Raw genomic sequence first — 24,940 nt, 5'->3', positions numbered from 1 at the left:
AGTTTACCAATTACAGTTCTGCTGGTTCCCATGTGGTATCTCGAAGCCTCCTGCAGTACATACTGTATGGAGACTGCTGAGCTACGAAGTTGGACCGACTCCCAGCAACTGATGATGACCTATTTCTGCAGTTGGCAGGAAACTGGAATACATTCAAACAAAACACGTACAGTATTAATCCATAAGAAATGAACTAGCTCATCATATGGTGTGTGTGTGCCTTATCCAGATGTGACACTTCTAAACATGTATTACTAATGTAACTCTTTGATATTCTTGTGTAATGTCACAAGCATCATTATGCACCATGAATATTTTTCCTCATTAATTTACCTGCACACTCCCCACTGTTAGCATAACCACTCTGATATCAATCAAGTCATATCTTATTTCCATTTCCTGATATTGAGATTGCCGCCTCCCGTTAAATGAAAGGAGGGTTTTCAGTTTAATATGATAATGCGTAATTCCTGCCCCTTCAGTAAAGCAAATTAGATATTTCCATCCGTCACTGTTTCATAAATCCTCTTGACAGAAATGAAAAGACTACATGATGTTTCATTGTTTCACAGTTAGTTTGTTTATCAGATTGGCTGTTACTCTCAAATCAATTTAGAGAGATAAAAACGAAGATTTGAAGCAGAGGTAGCACCGCTGCCATGCCAATCACTGCGTATCATTTGAGTGCCAGGGTTTATCTGTGACATTTGAGATTATATCTGCTTCATGAAAAGGGGACAAGTGGGAAGTTTAAATGTGATCTTAAATTGCCTTGATATTGTCTTAGCCTGTGGATGGGTTATGCAGTCAGGCAGTGGAGTTATTTTCTCTTCATATATCCCTTGGGTATTTCTTTCATTTATTTATTTTCTGTAGGCAATTTCTTATTTTGCTATCTACAATTCTTGTGTTTAGTGCCCTTGGCATTCCCCTTGTAACCAAGCGATTTTCACTGACCACTGACTGTAGCAGATTCACAGTAATCCGTTTCATTTAGACGGGGTATATACTGTGAATAATCCATGCATCTGCAGAAACAGTATTTATATAAGGTTTTCTCTCACTGATGCAGACATTAGTTTAATGTATTTAATAATAACAGGCATCCTCCGTGCAAAGAGATCTGATTGAGAGCAGACGAAACAAAGACATGCGTAGGGATGAAGCACTGCGTAGAGTAAACAGGGGAAATAGCAGATGAAAGCAGTAAATATGTTGAGGGATTTTCTGCAAGTGATTGGCTGTCTTTATGGTCTCAGGTTTTTATAATCCCATCCTGTGATGCTCTAATCTCCCTTTTCTTTAGTACAGAGTAAATACCCTCATTACATGGGGCGAAGCTGAAGACTTGTTATAAAAATGGAAATGAAGAGGCAAGAGAAACCTTTTATTAAATACTCGCCTTCCTATACGTACCCTGTCAGGCCACTGCCACCCACACGATTACAATAAAGATAATCTCGCCAACGTGCGTGGGACCTAAAAGCTCATTGAAGATACTTTGCGGCAAAGCAAACAATGGTGGTGTTGGATTTCCTCACCCTGTCTTCCTGTCAAGATGTTTTTTTGTTGTGTGCTATAATTAAATGGGAGAATTAGAAGTGATTGTGCATTTCATCAATTCTGGAATTCAGGTCGGTTGTTATGTTTTCTTTAAAAAAACTCTTTATAACAAATAAATTCCTGTTTCTAAGATGAAGGGTGCAGGACCTTGCTGACGGGCACATCTGATTTGCATGTTTCATTTCACATCTCTCTGCATATACTGTAACAAGAAATGTGAGTGTTAAAGGGAAATGGAAACACTTTTCAAACTGCTTTCCATGCGACAATATTCCCATTAGGAAATGTATTTATCTAGTCTATTTCCAATGTAAACGATCGAGATACGTACATTTATTTTTTGAAATACGCGCCTAATGACCTTGGGCGCTTCCATCGATCCGGGACTTTCCCAGTGACGTCACAGTGTGGGTACGGCTTCCTGGGCCAAAGCTCAATACAGCTGCAAACAACATGGCGTGCAATGCACCAGTGGTTTCCAACAAAAGAAAACGGTCGTCGTCAGGAGCGTATTGTATTGCCCCAGGCTGCACAAATGGTTTATACAAAGAAGGAAGAAGTACATTTCCATAGGCTGCCACTAAAGGATGAGAAGCTGCTCAAAGGATGGGTTATTTCCATGAAACGGTCCGATCCGCCGCTGAATCAGTACGCACGTGTGTGCAGCGAACACTTTAAAAATGACGATTATGTCCACAAAATGATGTTTGATGAGTCTGGATGCCTGGTTCAATACAAAACATCGGATTTGAATCCAGGATCTGTTCCCACAATATTCGATGTCTCATCGTATGCAGTCGGGAACACCGACCGTCCCAGCACGTCAGCCGCGCAAGACAATGACACCAGTGTCAACAAACGTGAAGTTCGAGCCACCAAACGAGCTGCTTCAGCTGCCGAGAGAGAGGTAAATATTGCAGCACTACCAGATTACTCTCACACATGTATTTACTGACACAGTGTGACCTTATTAATTTATCAGGGGAAAAATATGTCGTATATATGAAGTCAGCCTGTGGGGCTCAATGTGTCTGTGGTATATGAAGTCAGCCCGTGGGTCTTTGTGTCTGTGCTATATTATGAAGAAAGCCCGTGGAGCTCTGTCTGTGGTACTATGAAGTCAGCCCATGGAGCTCTGTGTCCATGGGCGCGGGAAGGGGGGTGCTGAGGGCGCTGCAGCACCCCCTAGCGGCAGGCAGGGGGTGCGGAGCTCCCCTGTCTGAATTATTATTTGACGGTTATTGCTGCTCGCGCTGTGCATAATCTGTGTAATATGGAGCCAATCAATTCCACATTGTTGGTAAAATAATATTTTGGCCTGCCCCGAATGTTGTTTCTGTAGCCGGACAATTCTACCTCCATAATATAATACATTAACCGTGCTTTACGTGAACCTCATCAAGACACTAGAGAGGACGACAGAACTGTAATTTCCCGTGTTCAGTGAATGCAGCAGAGGCAAGACACCAGACCAATCAGAGAGTTGCATGGAAATAAAAGTGTGCTTGCGTCATTCAAGCTCGTGTGTGTGTGTGCGTGTGTGTGTGTGTAGCTAGCTGCACTAACGGACATACGGGGCTGTTGTTGGTTCCACAACAAGCTGGAGGAGAGTCCTCTCCTCTCAGACTGAGAGGCTCAGGTGAGCTAAAGGACTATCTGAGTGTTTAGATAGTTAACTTTAGTCTAAGTTATCTCAGTGGGTCTCAAACGGTTTGGTCACAAATTATTCAAAAGATTATTTCCGCGGCACACCTTCATATGATCATTATCGTTATAAAAAAAATAAGAGAATAAAGGAAAAACAGTTATGAAATACTATATGGCAGTAAAACAAGAATACAGTTTGAAAGGGGAGTGATTTGTAAAATATCCATAAAGAAAAAGAACATCTGCTTACAGTTGTGTTTCATCTGGGTGTTAAGAGATGTATCCATAGATCTCTTAATGTTGCTCTCAAAGTGCACCAGATTGATGCTTTTAAGTTCAATATTTAAAAAAAATCTTCCCGGGGGAGCATCCCCCCGGACCCCCTAGAGGAGGTGAGGTCCGCTCGCCACTCGTAAAAAAAAAGCACTTTACCCCTGCCTATATGCCGTGAGCTGATTATCGAGCCTTCATTGTAACAGTCGCGGGTGTACTGTGTGTTTGCGTGTGGGGAGTGCTTTTGTGCGTGCTCTATAGTGCCCGTAATAGTGTTCACTGGAGTCCAGCACCTCAGCACCCCCACTCAAAATACCTTCCCGCGCCTCTGTCTGTGTCTGTGGTATACATGTATGAAGTCAGCCCATGGAGCTCTGTGTCTGTGGTATATGAAGTCAGCCCGTGGGGCTTTGTGTCTGTGGTATATGAAGAAAGCCCATGGAGCTCTGTGTCTGTGGTATACATGTATTAAGTCAGCCCGTGGAGCTCTGTGTCTGTGGTATATGAAGTCAGCCCGTGGGGCTTTGTGTCTGTGGTGTATGAAGAAAGCCCGTGGAGCTCTGTCTGTGGTACTATGAAGTCAGCCCATGGAGCTCTGTGTCTGTGGTATATGAAGTCGGCCCATAGGGCTCAATGTGTCTGTGGCATATGAAGTCAGCCCATGGGGCTCAATGTGTCTGTGGTGTATGAAGCTTAGTCAGCCCGTGGGGATCTATGTGCCTGTGGGATAGGAAGTCCGCCCATGGGGTTCTATATTCTATATTCCTCCATCGCTGCCATATCTGCCACGTTGTGTTGACTTCCGGTATGGATACCCGGAGCGAGGACCCACACAGTGACGTCACCATTTGGGATTCCCCTAATGGCAGCGGCCTGGTTCCGGAATTCCCCACCCGGCCGGCGGATAATTAATTTTCTTTTGGCGAGTAATATCATATACAATAAATATTACGATCAATATCCATTGTAAAATTAATAAACTCCCGGAATATTATAGCTGTAATGGTGTTTCTTCCCCTTTAAAGCTCAGCACCTGCAGATGAGAGGTTATATTGTAACATTAGCATGATTATTGATTTCCCTCCTTCTATCCAGATGGTTGAACTGCAGCACATTTGTTCGAGGTTGAAACTGTTCATAGATATAACGCACTTTCTTTTAATTAATCATTGTTTAGTAGAGCCGTGCAATATAATCATTCAGTATTATATTTGTTAGGCATAATATCAATAAACACTCTGACTGGAGTCGTTTATTCATTCCTTTCTACAAGAAAGCTCTGCTAAATGCTTGGTTCATGTTTGCTCTTATGTGGATCTTACAAATATTAACTTTAGCAGTGGTTCAGTCTGTAGGGGATTGGACTTTGGACCTAAGGGTCGCCGGTTCACGTCCCGATCGGACCAACAAAAATATGGAGTGTGGACTGGTACTGGAGAGGGGCCAGTTCACCTCCTGGGCCACTGCCGAAGTGCCCTTGATCAAGGCAAACACCCAACTGCTCACTGGCACCGCTCTGACCTCTCAACTGCGTGTGTGTATTTGTATGTGCATGTTGTAAAAAGTGTGTACTGTGTTTACTGTATTACCTGTATAAAAACGCATGTGTGTGTACGACACAGTGGAATTTCCCCCTTCGGGGATTAATAAAGGTCCATCTTCTTCTTCTTTACTTTTTATGATTGACATTGAACAATGATGTAATATCTCTACCAGAAAAAAGTGGAGAAGATGGCCCCTAAATCCTGACTGTATTGACACCCAAGACTTGCTCTTTTCTCCCAATGTTTGCCGTTATATGATGGGCTGGATGGACATAGTGACTGTATTGTTTTCCAACATGATGTCATGACTTGTGATGTCCTTTGTTACATTAAAACTTGGCTGGAACCTGAAGTGGCCGACAATACCACTTGGCCTTCTGCTGTTTGCTTATCTGAAAGAGGCGGAGGCGTGTGATTTAAGGTAAATAATGCACACATTCAAGAAGCTGACAGCATTGCATTTCCCTTGAATAGAACCTTGTATTATTTCATGTGACACATTGATTGGTTTTTGAAGATTTTGATAGACAATTCAATTTGTTAATGTATTTCTTTTTTTATTTTGAAATATTTTTAAGCTTTCGGGCCCACAACATTACTGTTTTTTTCACTCACACTGCTCTCATATTGTTTTCAATACCTGCTCATTAAACAGTAGACAAACTCGGTTAACTACTAGCTTCCTTATAGTTAGGTCTTTATCTGCTAAAGAACCAGATACAAGACCTAGATCAGAGCATAAACCGAGTAAATACTGGACTTTGTCATATCAACTTAAACGGTTTGTGCAGTGTGTTCTGCTGCCCTCGAGGTGTCAAGAGTAGCTTGGTCTCCTAAACATACCCACAACAATGTTAGACATGTCTTTGAAGCAAGCAAATATTGCCGTATATATATATGTTTATGTAAAACATGAAATAGTGTTGAGAAAGAACATGTTCATTTATAAAGCCATGTTGGGTAAATTGCAAATTCAAGCAGAAAAATAAGAAAAACACTGTCCCTTGGATAAATGACGATATTTTAAAACTGATGAAAGAACGTGATCTAGTCCTAAAAAAATCAATCAAAACTAAATTAAGCCATGACAGGCATCACTTTGCTATGCTGAGGAACAAAGTCATTAAGAAGTTACGGAAGGCTAAGGCAGACTTCTTCTTGACTATAATAGACAAGGCAGGGGGTAATTCTAAAATGATCTGGAAACAGTTAAAACTATTCACTGGAAATAAATATAAGGAAAGAAAACAGCTTGAACTTAAAGAAAATTGAAAGTTTATAAACAATCCAGCTGACATAGCTGCAGTTTTAAACCACTACTTCATTGATTCTGTTGCAACCATTGCACAGTGTTTCTCAACTGACTGCACACATTTTTGTTATGTTAATACAATTGAGCCGGCTTTCAGCATAAGAAATATCACTGAATCTGAAGTTACAAAAGTGATTGGATCACTTAAAGCATCGAGAACAAAGGATATACTTGGCATGGACATGGTTATGCTAAAAGATCTCAGCACAACACTTTCTAATCCTATTGCCAAAATGATTAACCTCTCCTTCAGTCAGGGAATGTTTCCAAGTGTTTGGAAGCCGGCTATTATCCCAATATTTAAAAGTGGAGACCCCATGTCTTCCTGTAACTACAGGCCAATTAGTATCCTTCCTACAGTGTCAAAGGTTGCTGAGAAACTTGTGTCTGAGCAAATCATTGAGCATTTAAACACGAGTACATTTTCTCTGCATCCAATGCAATTTGGCTTTGGGGCAAAATACTCAACAGAGACCGCCAACTGTTTTTTTACAGAACAAATCAAATCAAAAATGGATAAAGGTGGTGTTGTAGGAGCTGTGTTTCTTGACCTAAAAAAGGCTTTTGACACTGTTACTCATATCTAAGCTTTCCAGTTTGAACTTTTCTTCACAAACACTTAGATGGTTAGAATCATATTTGTTTAACCGATCTCAGTATGTGAGAGTTCAAAATCATAAATCAGCTGACCTTCATCTTTCGACAGGGGTCCCACAAGGTTAAATCCTGGGACCATTACTATTTTCGCTTTATATAAATGATTTACCATCTGTATGTCCTGACACAAACATCCAAATGTATGCAGATGACACTGTAATATATGTACATGGAAGCAATATGACACAAGTGGCTAATGAACTGACAAACACCATGGTTCATGTAACAACTTGGTTGGAACACTGCTGTTTGCAACTAAATATTTGTAAAACAGTATGCATCTTCTTCACCAAAACAAAGTCCTCTTGTGTTGCGCCAGATGTTTTTGTGTCAGGGGAGAGGCTGCAGGTGGTGTCACAATACAAATACCTTGGAGTCATGATTGATTCAACACTCAATTTCAAGGCTCAGGTTAAAAAAATATGTAATAGGGTCAAATTCAGTCTGTCGAATTTTAGGTTCACCAGAGATTACATGTCAATTGAGGCATCTCTGATGTACACACACTCTATGGTTCTCTCACACATCACCTACTGTTTAACTACCTGGTCACATGCCAGTACAACAACATTAAAACCACTGGAGTCATTGTACAAACAAACACTCAAAATACTGGACAAAAAAATCTGTTTTTCGCATCACTGCCCAATACTCCAAAAATACAACTTGCTAAGCTGGGAAAACCTCATTAAACATGCAAATGCTTGCCTTTTTTACAAGATTGTCAACGGCCTTACCTCACCTCCTCTTAGACAGTTTATTAACATACGCACAACTGCAACTAGGGTAACAAGAGGTGCAGCGAGAGGAGATTGCATTATTCCACTCAGAAAAAGTTCTTTCAGTCAGTCTTCATTTTCTGTTAAAGCTGCTCAGCAATGGAACTCGATCCCACCTCCAATCAGAGACCAGACCACATTCACTTTATTTAAATCCCAACTCAAAACCTGGTTAGTGAGGAATCAGCTCTGCCAACACTGACCCAATCTTCTGCTCCTTACAATCCACCGCCTGTGTTTTAACATGTTCTTTTGTTTTGTTTTATTTGTTTTGTTTTAATGTTATATATTTTAAATTGTTTTATTTAAGTATCCCAGTAATGACTGTTGCTTGTTTTAAATGTATTGTATTTACTTGTTTAAAATGAAATGTGTTTTAGGTTGACTTTTAAAACCTGTCCAGGGACTACAGATGAAAATCTGTAAATGTTCTGTAACAATTGGTTAATACAGCCCAAATAATGTATTGCATTGGAAATGTGCAGAGTTATTGGACCATGATCATCATCACTCTATTAGATGATGGCAATAAAGAAAGCCTCCTTGCTGAGTTATATAATGAGGAGCATTGTGAGCGGGCCAAGGTTGAACGGATCAAGACAATTCCACACTTTCTCAGACTGGACTCCAATTAACTGTTAGTTCACTTGTCTTAACTTGTGGCTCTGTCACAACTCTGCGACACCCTGTAATAATTGCTTAATTTGATCATTTGTTTATTCCTCTGCAGTTTACAAGCTTTACTTCATTATTGTTACAGGTATTGTATCGTATTATATTTGATACATTTTGCTAGTTGCAGGTGCTGTGTTATTTAAGAGAGAAATGAAAGGGAAAAAAACACCCTGTCAGTCCATTTGAATCCCTCTAAAAAAGGAAAAGAACATAATATGAAACTTCATTATCTTGCTATCATGTTATATAATCAAATACATTTTAAACAGATTACATCATTTTATCATGAATATCCTTTGTTACTTTTTTTCTAACATATCCATACAGTACTGCACATTTCTCACAATGTGTCTGGGTTTGCAGTTTCTAAAACCTCTCCAGCCACAGTGCTCTGCCTGGAGTTTTTGGTATAAAGCTGTTCCATATTAGCCCTCTATATATTCCCTTTATATTCATGATCTGAGTGGCCAAATGTATTCATGATGAAACTGCTTCCCTAGAGGAAAACGTTTTAAAAGGCTGCGATAGCTCCTCTAGTCCATTACTGCGGTAGAAATGGCAAAGAGGCACTGAGGTGCTTCCATTTTATGTGCAGGGTTTTAGTGATTTACACACTCATCAGGTGGGTTTTGTCTTGCAAACTGTTGATTTGGACACAAGCATTGATTATGAGAGGAATTTCAGTGAGCTATTTAAATGCATTGGAAAAGTTTCACTCAATCATTCACACTGCAGTTTTTAATTCAATAGATGTGTCATTAAATTGCTGCCCCATAGCACACAAGCCATGTCAATCATATCCCATTCGTAATATCGTTATGTCATGTCTCCGGCTCAACGTTTTTAGTAGGGCTGTCAAACGATTAAACATTTTAATCAGATTAATCACAGCTTAAACATTTATTAATCATGATTAATCACCATTCGAACTATGTCCAAAATATGCCATTTATTTATGTATATTGTTGTGGGAATGGAAAGATAAATGAAAGCAGGCGGATATATCCATTTAACATACAGTATGTATGTTTATTATAACATTTGTCTGCATGTCAAAATGAAAGACAACCCACACACCTATCAACAGTGCTGGAATTGGGCCGGTACTCACCGGTACGCAGTACCGGCACTTCTGGTTCTGACCCATGGAGTACCGGCACTTCTTGCTCAGTACCGGCATGCTGGCGGTACTCCGGTACTCGTGCACCGTGCCAGTACTCAACACTCTCCCGCCGTTCTTATTATACATCCATATATATATATACAGCCGCCCGGTACTCAGTAGATGCGTCATGAGGTGCCGAACGGACATTCTCATCGCTCTAACCGCTGGAGTTTCACAGCGGCTGTCAGCTGTTTACTCCTGTCATTCAAACGGAACGTGCTGGAGAGGGGGCGGGGCTTATCTTCTCCATGTAAATACTGTGGTGGAAACGACTATGTCAAAATTAACCTATTTGACCGTGATTTAATAGTAATACACGTTTCAAAATAATAATAATAATAATAATAATAATGCCGAAGTAACAACATACTGAAAACTGTTAGTAAAACCATGTTTTAATGCTTTACAATTTACATACCTAGATGCACGTGTGTTGTGTTTATGCAGTGCAACTCCCACCCAGTGGGTGGCTATGTAGAGTGATAGAACAGAGCAGGCACGCCCCCGAGAGAAGGAAAGCAAGTCACGTCACAAATTAGCATTTCTAAAATGTTAGCGTGGATTAATAAAAGTGCAAAAAGACAGCGGTTGTCGCCGAAAGAAACTTCAAATACAGAGAATGCTGTGCCTGTGTTGGAAATGGTGTCTGATGTGGAGCTTTCTTTGGTTGATCCTCCTGCTCCAAGTTCTAGTGCATTAGCATTAGCACTAGCTCCGCCGCCTCCTCCAGAGCCTCTAACGTTAGCTGCTGCTGGCGCAACTGCCACCACCAACACCGGGCAAAGCGATGCACCTGACTGCTGGACAACGGACCAGGTGCAATATTTTTGCAAGACCAATGCATGGCTCCTTCTTAAAGATAAGAAGCTAGGATGTCGGATATGCAGAGATGTCAAATCTTTGGGAATACACACTGGACAAGGACTGAAACTGTCAACTGAATGGGGTGAGTGTGCAGTGTCTCATTTTGGTGTTGACAAGGGCAAACAACAAGCTAGCCTGAGAAAAAAAATCAAAGAACATAAAGAATCACAAGCCCATGTAAAAGCTGCTGACATCCTTACATCTGCTTCACGTGAAACTATTCAACATCAAGTGCAGTCTATGCATAAATCTGAATTAGACACCACTATCAGAGTTTTTCGAACGGCATATAAAATTGGCAAACATAGCCGGCCATTCACAGACATGCCAATTGATTTGAATGTACATAAACTGAATGGGCTGAACGTGGGCAGGGTTTTGCACTCCAATAAAACCTGTGGCGAAATCATCGACCACATAGCTCATGAGCTGAAGAAAAAAATGGCAAAAGACATTACAGAAAACCAAAGAAAACTCTGTGTTTTGGTCGATGAATCTATCACTATTAGTGGTAAAACGGTGCTTGTTGTGTGTCTACGCTCAGCATTAGCTGATGCTGAGCCCGAAACGTCTTTTTGGGAGCTGATCGAGTTGGATGGAACAACGGCTGATGACATCACAAAGGCGTTAATGGAGTGTCTTGGAAGAGATTTTAACGAGGACTTTTTAGGTCAGTGTTTTGTTTCTTTTGCATGTGATGGGGCTTCAGTCATGCTAGGGAAGAGAACAGGCGTTGCTACCCAGTTGTGTAGTAAATTCCCAAGCCTGTTTGTGTGGCACTGCTCCAATCATCGTCTAGAGCTGGCAGTTGGGGATGTGGTCAAGGAGGTCTCAGGGCTCAATCATTTCCAGATCTTTTTGGACAAACTATTCCTTGTTCCATGCCTCCCCCAAAAATCAGAGGCAGTTAGCGCAGTGTGCGCAAGCAGTCGGACAGCGTCTCCTGGTGATAGGGCGTGTTTTGTCCATCCGCTGGGTGGCTTCAAGTGAAAGGAGCGTCAGAGCAGTTTGGGAAAACTACCGAGTGCTTCATGATCACTTCACAAATGCTGCAAACGACACGAGCAGGGATTCCAGAGACAGAGCAAAGTACAAGGGCCTGGATGATGTGCTCACATCTGCAACGTTTGTCAGCAATCTGGGACTGATGTACGATGCGCTCACAGAGCTCAGCGACCTCTCTCGGCAACTCCAAAAAAGAGAGATGACACTGCCTACAGCAGATAGGCTCTAAACTCGAGAAATACGAGTTTTTGAATCCATGGTCACCATGCCTGGCCCACACATGACTACAGTTCATACAGCTCTAGCTGAGAAGTCCTTCAAGGGTGTTGCCCTGCCCCTGCGTGAGAATGGCAGGCTTGTACAGATTCATGCAGGTCAGTTTTTCCGCAGTATGGTAGAGAATCTGAGACACAGAATGACTTCCACAACCTCCTCTCATGTCAGCACAAGAGAAATCCCATTACATGGCCGGGAGGCCCGGGACAATCAGCTAATCCAGGACATGAAAGTTATCCATCCTGGAAGTTGGCCTGAAGAGGAGTTAGACGTACAGTATGGGGACGTAGAGGTGCTACGTTTGTGCGAAGTGCTGAAAGTGGACAGAAGAGAGACTGTTCAGGGCTTTCGCGAATACAAGGAAACCAGGGCATCCCGTACACCTGCTGCCATGGAGCCTCTACTGAAAGCAGTCCGAACCATCGCTGTCTCCACTAGTGAGTGTGAGCGGGCATTCAGCTGCATGAACGATATCCTTACTGCAAAAAGGAATGCTCTCTCTGTCAGCCGACTGTCCAGCCTGGTTTTCATTAAATGTAATGGACCATCACTAGGACAGTTCAATCCGGAACAGTATGTGAGGTCCTGGCTGGCAAAGGGAAGGAGAAGTGCTGATGAAAGAGCCTGTCCAGCTCCAGCCCCTGATACTGATGTCCCCAAGGCCTTCTGGAGCCTTTTCTAACAATGTGAAGTATATTGCAAAGCAGCTCACCCAGTGAGAAGACTTTTGGCATAATGTGCCGATTTGTACAGATCCTGGAGATAGAAGGACTTCAGACCAACCAGGGAGTTATCTGATCAGCTTGGTGTTCAATGTAACTCTTTACCATGGCTCAGACTTTGTTACTTGCAGTTACAGTTTCTCATTTTAGATTGTGCACATTTTGCATTTGTTTTTACATGTTCTTTGTTCATGCTCTTTATCATATTTCTGAGTTGGAAAGTTAGATTGCATCATAGTTTACTTTATACATATTTGTATTCTTCAGTGGTGAAGTATATTGCAAAGCAGCTCAGCCATGTGAGAAGACTTTTGGCACTTTTTCGTTTTCTGAGTTGGAAAGTTAGATTGCATTCAAAATGTACAGAAATACTTAATTTTGTTAAAGCTTTTTATAAAAAATGCTTCTGACCAGAGCTTTGTTTCCTTGTCATTAATGTTGAACACCACCAGAGGGGCTCTCACCTGAAAGGTCTCTGCTTCATGTGTCTTCAGCAGAAGATCTAGACTTTGATTGCTATATTTTATGATAGGCAGCGGATATGGCTAAAGCTCAGTAAGGTCAATATTAACTGAAAATATAGCAATCAAAGTCTAGATCTTCTGCTGAAGACACATGAAGCAGAGACCTTTCAGGTGAGAGCCCCTCTGGTGGTGTTCAACATTAATGACAAGGAAACAAAGCTCTGGTCAGAAGCATTTTTTATAAAAAGCTTTAACAAAATTAAGTATTTCTGTACATTTTGAATGCAATCTAACTTTCCAACTCAGAAAACGAAAAAGTGCCAAAAGTCTTCTCACATGGCTGAGCTGCTTTGCAATATACTTCACCACTGAAGAATACAAATATGTATAAAGTAAACTATGATGCAATCTAACTTTCCAACTCAGAAATATGATAAAGAGCATGAACAAAGAACATGTAAAAACAAATGCAAAATTTGCACAATCTAAAATGAGAAACTGTAACTGCAAGTAACAAAGTCTGAGCCATGGTAAAGAGTTACATTGAACACCAAGCTGATCAGATAACTCCCTGGTTGGTCTGAAGTCCTTCTATCTCCAGGATCTGTACAAATCGGCACATTATGCCAAAAGTCTTCTCACTGGGTGAGCTGCTTTGCAATATACTTCACATTGTTAGAAAAGGCTCCAGAAGGCCTTGGGGACATCAGTATCAGGGGCTGGAGCTGGACAGGCTCTTTCATCAGCACTTCTCCTTCCCTTTGCCAGCCAGGACCTCACATACTGTTCCGGATTGAACTGTCCTAGTGATGGTCCATTACATTTAATGAAAACCAGGCTGGACAGTCGGCTGACAGAGAGAGCATTCCTTTTTGCAGTAAGGATATCGTTCATGCAGCTGAATGCCCGCTCACACTCACTAGTGGAGACAGCGATGGTTCGGACTGCTTTCAGTAGAGGCTCCATGGCAGCAGGTGTACGGGATGCCCTGGTTTCCTTGTATTCGCGAAAGCCCTGAACAGTCTCTCTTCTGTCCACTTTCAGCACTTCGCACAAACGTAGCACCTCTACGTCCCCATACTGTACGTCTAACTCCTCTTCAGGCCAACTTCCAGGATGGATAACTTTCATGTCCTGGATTAGCTGATTGTCCCGGGCCTCCCGGCCATGTAATGGGATTTCTCTTGTGCTGACATGAGAGGAGGTTGTGGAAGTCATTCTGTGTCTCAGATTCTCTACCATACTGCGGAAAAACTGACCTGCATGAATCTGTACAAGCCTGCCATTCTCACGCAGGGGCAGGGCAACACCCTTGAAGGACTTCTCAGCTAGAGCTGTATGAACTGTAGTCATGTGTGGGCCAGGCATGGTGACCATGGATTCAAAAACTCGTATTTCTCGAGTTTAGAGCCTATCTGCTGTAGGCAGTGTCATCTCTCTTTTTTGGAGTTGCCGAGAGAGGTCGCTGAGCTCTGTGAGCGCATCGTACATCAGTCCCAGATTGCTGACAAACGTTGCAGATGTGAGCACATCATCCAGGCCCTTGTACTTTGCTCTGTCTCTGGAATCCCTGCTCGTGTCGTTTGCAGCATTTGTGAAGTGATCATGAAGCACTCGGTAGTTTTCCCAAACTGCTCTGACGCTCCTTTCACTTGAAGCCACCCAGCGGATGGACAAAACACGCCCTATCACCAGGAGACGCTGTCCGACTGCTTGCGCACACTGCGCTAACTGCCTCTGATTTTTGGGGGAGGCATGGAACAAGGAATAGTTTGTCCAAAAAGATCTGGAAATGATTGAGCCCTGAGACCTCCTTGACCACATCCCCAACTGCCAGCTCTAGACGATGATTGGAGCAGTGCCACACAAACAGGCTTGGGAATTTACTACACAACTGGGTAGCAACGCCTGTTCTCTTCCCTAGCATGACTGAAGCCCCATCACATGCAAAAGAAACAAAACACTGACCTAAAAAGTCCTCGTTAAAATCTCTTCCAAGACACTCCATTAACGCCTTTGTGATGTCATCAGCCGTTGTTCCATCCAACTCGATCAGCTCCCAAAAAGACGTTTCGGGCTCAGCATCAGCTAATGCTGAGCGTAGACACACAACAAGCACCGTTTTACCACTAATAGTGGTAGATTCATCGACCAAAACACAGAGTTTTCTTTGGTTTTCTGTAATGTCTTTTGCCATTTTTTTCTTCAGCTCATGAGCTATGTGGTCGATGATTTCGCCACAGGTTTTATTGGAGTGCAAAACCCTGCCCACGTTCAGCCCATTCAGTTTATGTACATTCAAATCAATTGGCATGTCTGTGAATGGCCGGCTATGTTTGCCAATTTTATATGCCGTTCGAAAAACTCTGATAGTGGTGTCTAATTCAGATTTATGCATAGACTGCACTTGATGTTGAATAGTTTCACGTGAAGCAGATGTAAGGATGTCAGCAGCTTTTACATGGGCTTGTGATTCTTTATGTTCTTTGATTTTTTTTCTCAGGCTAGCTTGTTGTTTGCCCTTGTCAACACCAAAATGAGACACTGCACACTCACCCCATTCAGTTGACAGTTTCAGTCCTTGTCCAGTGTGTATTCCCAAAGATTTGACATCTCTGCATATCCGACATCCTAGCTTCTTATCTTTAAGAAGGAGCCATGCATTGGTCTTGCAAAAATATTGCACCTGGTCCGTTGTCCAGCAGTCAGGTGCATCGCTTTGCCCGGTGTTGGTGGTGGCAGTTGCGCCAGCAGCAGCTAACGTTAGAGGCTCTGGAGGAGGCGGCGGAGCTAGTGCTAATGCTAATGCACTAGAACTTGGAGCAGGAGGATCAACCAAAGAAAGCTCCACATCAGACACCATTTCCAACACAGGCACAGCATTCTCTGTATTTGAAGTTTCTTTCGGCGACAACCGCTGTCTTTTTGCACTTTTATTAATCCACGCTAACATTTTAGAAATGCTAATTTGTGACGTGACTTGCTTTCCTTCTCTCGGGGGCGTGCCTGCTCTGTTCTATCACTCTACATAGCCACCCACTGGGTGGGAGTTGCACTGCATAAACACAACACACGTGCATCTAGGTATGTAAATTGTAAAGCATTAAAACATGGTTTTACTAACAGTTTTCAGTATGTTGTTACTTCGGCATTATTATTATTATTATTATTATTATTATTTTGAAACGTGTATTACTATTAAATCACGGTCAAATAGGTTAATTTTGACATAGTCGTTTCCACCACAGTATTTACATGGAGAAGATAAGCCCCGCCCCCTCTCCAGCACGTTCCGTTTGAATGACAGGAGTAAACAGCTGACAGCCGCTGTGAAACTCCAGCGGTTAGAGCGATGAGAATGTCCGTTCGGCACCTCATGACGCATCTACTGAGTACCGGGCGGCTGTATATATATATATGGATGTATAATAAGAACGGCGGGAGAGTGTTGAGTACTGGCACGGTGCACGAGTACCGGAGTACCGCCAGCATGCCGGTACTGAGCAAGAAGTGCCGGTACTCCATGGGTCAGAACCAGAAGTGCCGGTACTGCGTACCGGTGAGTACCGGCCCAATTCCAGCACTGCCTAAATTAGTAGATTTAGGGAACGTTTACAGATAACAGATTAAGCTAGCATACCGAAGCAAGTTAGCAACACACGTTGAACAGCCTTTTAATTGTAAGTTCCGTTCTCTTAATGTCATTTCGTCCAACATGTTGAATTAGAGAAGAGGGGCTTCTAAACGGGATTGTATGCGGGGGGGTGGAGGGAGTTAAATATTAGATAAATATAACTTTGGTGCGTGTAAGAGTGAGTGTTTTTAGCAGAGCCATATTGTGTCCTTGTGATTCTGTTGATTATTACCTGTCTGTATAATGTTGCAGCTCAGCTGATTCTGGATTGGTGGCAAAGGGAGAGGGACTTAAGTGAGAGTGAAAACACAAGGTAAGTTTAATACTGTTTTATATAAGTAAACACCTTATCTCCCCAAGGCATTTCCCATCCAATAGGTGTGCTGTGTGTGTATAACCCTTTCTCCTGTCTGTTACTCCCTCTTTCAGCACAAGAACCAGAGGGGGATTCAATGGAGCCTGAATACCTGCACTGAGACCCTCACCCTGCACCATGAGTCTCAACTCTCAGTGTTTTTCAAGCCTTTCCCTGTTTTTTTGTATTAAACAAAACATTAAGTTTTCCCAATGGTGTGGTTTTCGTTTTGTGAAAAAGTGAAAATGCAGTGTTTGTATATAATTACATCACATATTTTGTTGCTGTTGGTCGTGAAATTGCTCCTGCTGCTAGTCCTTTGATAGTCACCTGTCGGTCTCCTGTCCTTTCTGAAAGCCATAAAGATGACATTAGTCATTTAGATAACTTGTGTCCTCAATTACCAGGGGATTACTGAAACTACCATGAATTTAAGAAAATGGTAGAAATGAATCTAATCTGAATTTTAAAGCATTACTTTAGATCCCCTCCCTCTAAATGTATCAATAAACATTAGAAAGTGATGCTCCTGACTACCATACAAGTTTAAGAAGATAATATTGGTTTGAAAGAATTCAAAGCTATAAATAAACAGCAACAGGCTCTTTAACAAGGCACTGTTAGTAACATGTAAACTAGTTGTTCACACTAATCCTAATATTATCACTTAATATTAGCAAATTCGATTTTATTTTTTAAAACATATTGATGTAAATACATACACATATCGATTTGTTGTATAAATATTGCAAATCAAAACCTTTATTCACTAATAATTAACAAAAATCGTAGTTCTATCTCCTGTTATCAATGCATTCACATTACCCGCCATGAACTTCCGGGGAACGATCCTCGTCTACATGAACCACGTGACGATAACCGTTTTTGGACTTCCGGTGTCGTAACTCTTCTATCTATATGGTGCTGGGTGGGGCTAAGCCATTTCTTGGTATGGGTGTAGCCTACCCCAGCCATACCCTGGCGCTGCCACTGGTGGCATGTATGGGGCGGGCCATTCTGCACATGCATTAAATATTTTAACGCAATTAATTCAAAAAATTAATTACCGCCGTTAACGCGATAATTTTGACAGCACTAGTTTTTAGAAATGATTCAGTGTCGAGGCTCGAGGCAAGGAGGATGGATGCAAATACAGATAGGAGCTGTACAAGTTAACTGCCTGTTGGATGTTGGGCTAGTGTCACAACTTGTGGAAAGGGCCAGATGGAGGTGACTCAAAATAAAGCATCAACATCTGCACACACTGTTCAAACATCTCAGCTCTCGATGTCTTAATGCTGCCGTTAATACTGTGAATATGGGCCTAATTGAAGCGACATAATTAGATTAACATGTTCACGCGACAAACAGCGAGTCTACTTTAACATTCTGATAATCACATTAACATCAAAGTGTGAGTGTCGAAATGTTTCTTTAAAGAGCGCCTGCTTCTGTTGGATTGGATGTCTTAAAATTCAAAGCTTTACCTCCCACAGCCAGGTTTTCCCTCAGGCGAGTTATTATGCAACCGAAAGTGGATCGGCTATGTCAAACAGAGTGTGCTTCTTTCTCTTCCCTTCTCTTTTTTTTAAGGAGGGCTAAGAGTAATCTTGCACTCTAATTTTAGGCTTTTGGAGACTCGAGAAAGACAAGGCCACTTTAAGACCCTTTCACCCTCTGACAGTGTTTTACTTTCTGCCATTACTCTGGGCAGTGTAACCACAGACTGTGCTGACCCTCACTCTGCAAAGTGTTGTTGGCTACACAGAAAAAACTGTAGGAGACAAATAATAACATTCGATAAGTGTTGTCCTGTGGCTAAAACACAGCCACCCGTTATTGATGAATGGGTAGTGAAGTGATAATATGGTAAATAATATATAGTATGGGATGGTTTTATTTTCCTTCAAAGTCCAAAAATATCTTAATTCTCAGATTATGACTAATTACAATAAACATATAAGAGACTCAATATTATATTGTAAATAACATCGCATACCTTGCTCCTAATTATTTTGTTTTATGTTTTCCTGCTTCTTGGTTGTGATATTTAGATGAAAGCTGTCTATTTTTAATTGTACATTTTTAGAGCTTATGGTATATAAGGAAACCACTGAAAGGTCCAGGTTTTTAAAGGATTATCAAAACCAGCATGTGTGCACAATTCTATGTAAATATAATCAAAGTAATACTATGTAAAATGAGCATTGTGAAATAACCGCTTTTCAAAAAACAAAAACGGTGAAAAGGTTTCTGCCTTTGTTACATCTACAAAAAATGAATTGGAAACTCCAGGTTACTTACGTAACCCCAGGCTCGGAGTAACATGAAGTGAGATGTCTCACTATGGGATGCGCCTCATCGCGGAGCAAACAGAAGCCTCAATCTCATTACGCCAATCCTGATTGGCTGGTGATCTTGACGTCAACGTCAGGGGAAATCACCCCCTATAAGTAGCCTGCGCCACGACGCATGCGTCATTCAAAATAAGCACCTCTTCTCGCTTCACCATAGCAAGGAGGGCCGTCTGGTGAGACATCTCGCTTCATGTTACTCTGAGTGCTGGGGTTACGTAAGTAACCTATAGTTCTCATTCATAACACTCCGTTCAATGTCTCACTATGGGATATTGTAGCTCCCGTATTGCCAGACGAGCTTATCTCGAAGATCACGATCAACCAGAATTTAACAGGTGGAGTCCCGACTCAACTAGGTGCCCAGCACTGCTCGGGCCAGGCTTGGAGCGGAGACGCCTAGCCTGTAAAAGCGGACAAAAGTGAGCGGCGAAGACCAGCTTGCCGCTGCACAGATGTCTTGGATGGAAACACCCTTGAACAAAGCCCAGGATGTAGCCAGGCCCCGAGTCGAGTGAGCCCGCAGACCCGAAGGTGCTTGCAGATTCTGACTCGTATAGGCCAAAGCAATTGCCTCCACGATCCAGTGGGAGAGCCGTTGCTTAGTAACAGGCTTACCCTTGTGAGGATTAGCCCAGGACACAAAGAGTTGGTCATTAAGACGAAGCTCTTTTGATCTGTCCATATATGTGTGTAAAGCCCGGACTGGACACAACAGATCCTGCTGCTGCTCCCCGGAGGAAACCAGCTGCGGAGGAAATGCCTCAATGTCAATTGGGGTACACGAACCAAACACCTTTGGTGTAAAGGCAGGGTTGGGTTTCAACAACACTCTCGTTTGCTCGGATGTACAGACAGTGCATGGATATCGCTGACCCGCTTGGCGGATGCCAGGGCCAGTAACAGCACTGTCTTGAGTGACAGATGTTTCATGTCAGCTCCTTCCAGGGGTTCAAATGGGGTCATTTTGAGCCCATTTAAAACCACTGCCAGGTCCCATAAGGGCACCAGCGACCTGGAGACAGGGAGGGGCCTGCGAGTTCCCTTCATAAAACGGCAAACCAAAGGATGTTGGCTAGCCGTCTTAACCTCAAAGCCCACATGGCATGCAGCAATAGCAGCCAGGTACACCTTGATCGTGGAGAAAGCTCTGTGTTTTTCGATCAAGTCCTGTAGAAATGATAAAATCACCCCGACAGGACATTGAAAAGAGATGTGTCCTTCTTGAAGGCACCACTCCTCAAATACCCTCCACTTACAGTCGTAAAGAGACCTGGTGGAGGAAGCTCTCGCACTCTGAATAGTATTTATCACCTTCTGAGGGAGTCCCACTGTATTCAGATTGTACCACTCACAGGTCAGGCCCATAGTGCCCCGCGCTCTGGGCGTGGGTAAAGGATTGCCCCCCCCCCCCGCCTGAGACAATCTGTCCCTGCGTGGTGGGGGCTGCCATGGCTGCCCGCACAACAGCTGATATATCTCCGCCAGCCCGTACATTGCGGGCTAGGGCGGAAACATCAGAGTAAGTGTGTGGCGTTGCTCCTTCACTCTGGCCAGAGTTGGGGGTAACAGAGCCAGGGGTGGGAACACGCACAGAGGACCCGGAGGTCGATCGTGTACGAGTGTGTCCCCGCCAGTGCGTTTAAATCGTGCATTAAAGAGAACAGCTGTCATTGAGCATTTTCTCCTTTTGCGAACAGACTTAACGCGGCTCCGCCGTAACGCACCCACAGCGGACTCCCGATCCTTGGATTAGGATTCCAGTCTGCATAGAGTGGTGCACCTCTGGACAGTAATTCTGTCCCGAGGTGCATAACTCCCGGTACCTGTGTCGCTCTCAGAGAGAGGAGACGTCTGCCGCTCCAAGGGATCAGTTTGTGTGCCAGTGTGTGTGACTGGAGACAACGCAACCTCCCCTGGCGGTTCATACACTATATCGTGTTGTCTGTCCTCACGACAGCACCCATAGGCGTGTCCCGCACTAGAAAAGTCGGGTGTAGTGCCACTACGCATTACATAATAACCAAAACTCTCCGCGCGCGGGGTTTAGTTTTATTATGAGGCCCATGTTGAGTGGGTGCTTTACGAGGACATTTTCCCCCGTAATCTGACTCCGCTCGGTGGGCATTATAGATAAAACCAGTGGCGGCCGGCCCATAGGGGCGCTAGGGGCGCCGCCCCACCTCTTGCCAGATACAAAATAAAAAATAAAAATAAATATTAAATAAAAAAATATATATTTAAAAAAAATATATATATTTTATATTTTAATTTTTAATGAACAAGGTAAATATCATACAATTAGTATCACAAAAATGTATAATCTACAATACAATCTCGTTTAAAATTGTGTTACGATGTCTAAAGTTACTGATAAGTCACCTGTTTCTTGCCTGGCCTTGCCCATGGCATTAGTTTATCATTACGGGGCAGAGCCCCGAGCGAAACAGCAGCAACCAGCAGGTTGCAAAAGTCTCAATAGTAAACTGTGCCGCCGAAACATAATTTCAGCCAATCAGCGCCGTCAAATATTTTGGTCACGTGGGCGCTCACGTTGGCGCCCATGTTGCTTACGTGCGTTGACGTGAGGAGTTGTTTTTTAGACTCGTGAGTGACCAAGGTGACGCAGTATTTGGATGAGAATGGTGTGCAGGTGGAGTCGCCGGAACCTCGGTCCGCCCAAGTGCTACTCTTCAATCCTTTTGAAAGGAGAAGTTTGGGAGATAAATTGATACTTAAAGACCTTGGACCGGACCAACCCGATTTGTATATATCACAGCAAGCTGTGAAAAAGACAAAACGTATCAACAAGGCTTCTCACATGGCTAGCTGGATGCAAACAGGTAAATGCTATCTTTTGTTTCACATGTTTGCTCTTCAAACAGCCGGGGACAGATACGATCTGTTCAGAAACTAGACAAAAGTTAAACAAGTACAAACCACAGACTGTCTGTGTCATGGAGAATACAGTCGCTGGTTTATTTATGTCTGTAGGCCGTTGTTGTGAGTGTGGATGGTCGGAGCATATATAGCGTTAGCTTAGCCAAGCTCCATTCAGGGAACAAGCATTCTAAAAGGCTTTTCGCCTGCCGTCTGTCTGCAGACTTGTCAAAGCATTAAATCATGGTTTTTACTAACCGGTATCAGTATGTTGTTACGTCGGCATCATTTAGAAACGTGTACCGAGACCGACACCTCATCCAACATCTCCGGGAAGACCGGAAAGAGTTGCCTCTTCGTCCTCGTTGTTTGGGGGAAATGTTTCCCCTCGTAACGGGACCTGGAGGTCTCCTTGGCCATTTCGGGCCACGGGATGTCTAGCCTGGACGCAGTGCGCTGACACACGGCCTGCAGGTCCATGCTTCGACAGGGCGAAGCTGGTGTGCTATCGCCCGGGAGAGCAGCCATCGCTCCCGGCTTTGCAGCCTGAGCTGATGACATGAAGATGTCGTCTTCTTGCTCATCCGAATCAGACAGGAGGAACTCAGAGGCATCCTCTTCGTCCTCCATGTAATCCAATTCTAGGACATTAAATCATGGTTTTTACTAACCGGTATCAGTATGTTGTTACGTCGGCATCATTTAGAAACGTGTATTACAATTTAATCACGGTAAAATATGTTCATGTTGTTGTAGCTGTAGCTCCCGAGCCAGCGCGTCTTGTTTGAATGATGCGAGTAAACACAGCTGACAGCTGCGGTGAAACTCGAGCGACTAGAGCGATGCGATAGGAGCGTTTAGAGCGAAGCGAATATTCGCATCGCGTCCGGTCTGAACGCAGCATTAAAGCGAGCTCCGCGCTGCACTGGAAACGCGCCATTACATCACCAGAAGTCCTAATTTAAGGGGTCATTTCTCCCAAAATATTTTTTTTACTCACTCTATCAATAGCCCCACCAAAAATATTTTCCACCAGCCACCACTGGATAAAACCCTTCTTTCTAGGAGAGAGAGAACCTCTCTCTCCAGAATATGGGTTGACTCTCTCTGGTTTGTGAAAACAGATAAAGTATAACTGTTTTGAGAAGCCCAGGCAGATGTCGTGAGTATTCTGCATGCGCGTGACGGAGGTGCCTTTACAGCTCCAGCCGGCACTGCGCATGCGTGGGACGGTGGTGTCTTCATAGCTCCAGTCGGCACTGCGTCTGCGCGTGACGGTGGTGCCCTTACAGCTCTAGCCGGCGCTGCACATGCGCGTGCCGGTGGAGCCTTTACGACCCCAGCCGGCACTGCGCATGTGCGTGGTGGTGCCCTTAAAGCCCCAGCCGGCACTGTGCATGCGCGTGGCCGGTGGTGTCTTCACGGACCCGTCAATAATCCGCCTCTTGAGAGATGCCGTAGCTGCTCTCAAAAGAGGAAGAATTGGCGGGCTGTCCTTTACAGCTCTAGCCGGCACTGTGCATGCGCGTGACGGTGGAGCCTTCACGACCCCAGCCGGCACTGCGCATGCGCGTGGCGGTGGTGCCTTCACAGACCCGTCAATAATCCGCCTTTTGAGAGATGCCGTAGCTGCTCTCAAAAGGGGAAGAATTGGCGGGCTGTTTATTGGTTTTATTGATTTTCTATTCATTTTTTTGAGCTGCGCCCTCAGCCTGAAGCCTGGATGCATCAGCGGCAAATGTTTAATGACAGAGTGATCAACCAGTGTGTGACATGTGTTTGTGCGGACTTGAGGATGGTGTTTAGGCATCTCTCGAGGCGGCGGGAACACATTCACGGAGAGGAGAAGGGGGGGCTGTCAGGCCGCTCGCTTTTTTTCTTCCACGACTGCTGGTCGAAAGTCTGGGTTGGCTGCGCCTGGGCTGCAGCCGGAACCGGAGACTTTCTAGGCCAACTCGCCTTCATCTCCTGCCTGGGCTGGGGACTCGGGGCGGGCTGTGACCTCTGCTGTTTCGGTATTTTAAAACCGAGCAGGGTTCGGGGCAGCTTGGGCGAAGGGTTGCCGCTGTGAAGGCAGCGGCTGGACCCTTCGAGGGAGGCAGAGGTGGAGGGCCTCGTCTTCCTTCTTTTTTGACTCGCATCTCCTCTGCATGGAGGCGAGAGCGGAGCCGAAAATCCCCTCGGGAACGATGGGCATGTCAAGCAGCATTCTCCTTTTCCCGGTCTGGGAGGTTGGTGAGGTTGAGCCATCTAGCTCTTTCCTGCACCACCATAATCCCCATTGCCTTGCCCGTGGCCTGGACGGCGCAGCGTTGGACACGGAGACAAATGTCTGTGACCGCAGCTATCTCGTCCAGAGTGGCCGGTCCAGGATTGCACGACAGATCCTCACAGAGCTCCGCTTGGTATGCAGTTAGCAGTGAGAAAACGTTCAGAGCCCTGGCGGACAACGCTAGCGGCTCTGTAGGACCGTTCAGTCATGGTCGACTGGAATCGGTCCGCCTTTGCTGGCAGTGTGTGGTTCCTTCTTGGTGACGGGCCCATCCTCTGTAGGAGGTGGGTTGCCACCAGCGGTTCCATAGACGGTATGCGGAGCAGGCCAAGCCTCTCCATACCGTCACAGTCTAGGGAGGAGGCACCCTGGATTGGGGCCTTGTTGCTAAAGGGCCGGTCTCTCCACGAGACCGACACCTCATCCAACATCTCCGGGAAGACCGGAAAGAGTTGCCTCTTCGTCCTCGTTGTTTGGGGGAAATGTTTCCCCTCGTAAC

The 24,940-nt window shown here is 44.0% G+C and overlaps 1 long non-coding RNA gene across 2 annotated transcripts; it reads left to right on the top strand.

The window, feature by feature from the left end:
- The first annotated feature begins 2,043 nt into the window (after positions 1-2,043).
- Positions 2,044-17,106, top strand: LOC139434965 (uncharacterized). Of its 2 annotated transcripts, none has more exons than XR_011644245.1 (3): positions 2,044-2,470; positions 16,833-16,893; positions 17,010-17,106. It is a non-coding gene; the product is annotated as an uncharacterized lncRNA (long non-coding RNA). The 2 variants fall into 2 exon arrangements; XR_011644246.1 differs by lacking the exon at positions 2,044-2,470 and adding an exon at positions 16,313-16,505.
- Positions 17,107-24,940: the final 7,834 nt, after the last annotated feature.

Source organism: Pseudochaenichthys georgianus, chromosome 13 (assembly GCF_902827115.2).
Source record: "Pseudochaenichthys georgianus chromosome 13, fPseGeo1.2, whole genome shotgun sequence".
Taxonomy (NCBI): Eukaryota; Metazoa; Chordata; class Actinopteri; order Perciformes; family Channichthyidae; genus Pseudochaenichthys; species Pseudochaenichthys georgianus.
This window is presented reverse-complemented; position numbering and strand designations above follow the sequence as displayed.